Below are 1,503 nucleotides of genomic sequence, written 5' to 3' on the forward strand. Positions count from 1 at the left end.
AGACAGTCTATTCAATAAATGGTGTTTAAAAAACTCCACATATACATGCAAAAACTAAAACTAGACCACCATCTTAGGTCAAAGAGTTAAATGCGAGACCCAAAACCATAAAACTTCTAAAAGAAAACATAAGCAGTAAACTCTCTGATATTGCTAACAGTAATTTCTGGACAAGGGAATCAAAAGGCAAAATAAACAAATGGGACTACATCAAACTAAAAAAGTTTTTGTACAGCAAAGGAAACCATCAGCAAAACAGAAAGACATCTGACTGAATGAGAGAAGATATTCGTTATGATACATCTGATAAGAGGATAATATCCAAAATATATAAAGAGTTCATACAACTCAACAACAAGAACAAAAAAATAATCCAATTTAAAAATGGGCAGAAGACCTGAACAGATACTTCTCCAAAGAGGAATACAGATGTCCAATAGACATATGAAAAGATGCTCGAAGTCACCAATCATCAGCGAAATGCAAATTAAAACCACAATGAGATATCACCTCACACCTGTCAGAATGGCTATCATCAATAAATCAAAGAACAAGTGTTGATGAGGATGTGGAGAAAAGGGAACTCTCATACATTTTTGGTGGGAATGCAAATTACTACAGCCACCATGAAAAATAGTCTGGAAGTTTCTCAAAAAAATAAAAATGGATATACCTTTTGACACAGCAATTGCACTTCTGGGTGTTTATCCAAAGAAAACCAAAACAATAATTCATAAAAGTCTATGCACCCTAATATCAATGGCGGCATTATTTGCAATAGATAAGAAATGGAAGCAACGTAAGTGCCCATCAACAGACAATTGGATAAAGACATTATGGTTCATATTTACAAGGGAATATTACTCAACCATTAAAAAGAAATGAAATCCTACCATTTGCTACGACATGGATGGACCTAGAGGTTATTCTGCTGAGTGAAATAAGTCAGACAGAGGATGATAAATACCACGTGATTTCACTTATATGCAGAATCTAAGGAACAAAAAGAACAAACTAATTTAAAAAAGACTCACAGCTATAGAGAACAATCTGGTGATGGCCAGAGGAGAGGAGTGTTAGGGGTCTGGGAGAATGGGGTGAAGGGTTAAAGAAGTACAAGTTAGCAGTTGATAGATGGTCATGGGCATGGGAGAAAGGCATAGGGAATGCAATTAGCATTAATGTAATGGCTAGGTGGTGAACCAGAGGAGAGGAAGAGCAATTAGGGGGATTGCTTTGCAAACTATATAAATATCTAACTAATGTACTGTATACTTCAAACTAATAATAAAAATAATTATTAAAATAAAGAATAAAATACAAAATTCAGTTTGTGGGGAAAAAACAAACAAACAAAAAAAGCAACTCTTTTCCAAAAATGACAACGCAGGCATAAGTATTTGAAAAACACCATTGCTTGACCTGTAAAATCTATTTATCAATGGTTGGAAGGGAAAGGAGATGAGTATAAGCAAGCATTCAATGCCAGATGTGCCTAAGGCA

This window comes from Pteropus alecto, unplaced genomic scaffold (assembly GCF_000325575.1).
Source record: "Pteropus alecto unplaced genomic scaffold, ASM32557v1 scaffold280, whole genome shotgun sequence".
NCBI classification, from domain to species: domain Eukaryota; kingdom Metazoa; phylum Chordata; class Mammalia; order Chiroptera; family Pteropodidae; genus Pteropus; species Pteropus alecto.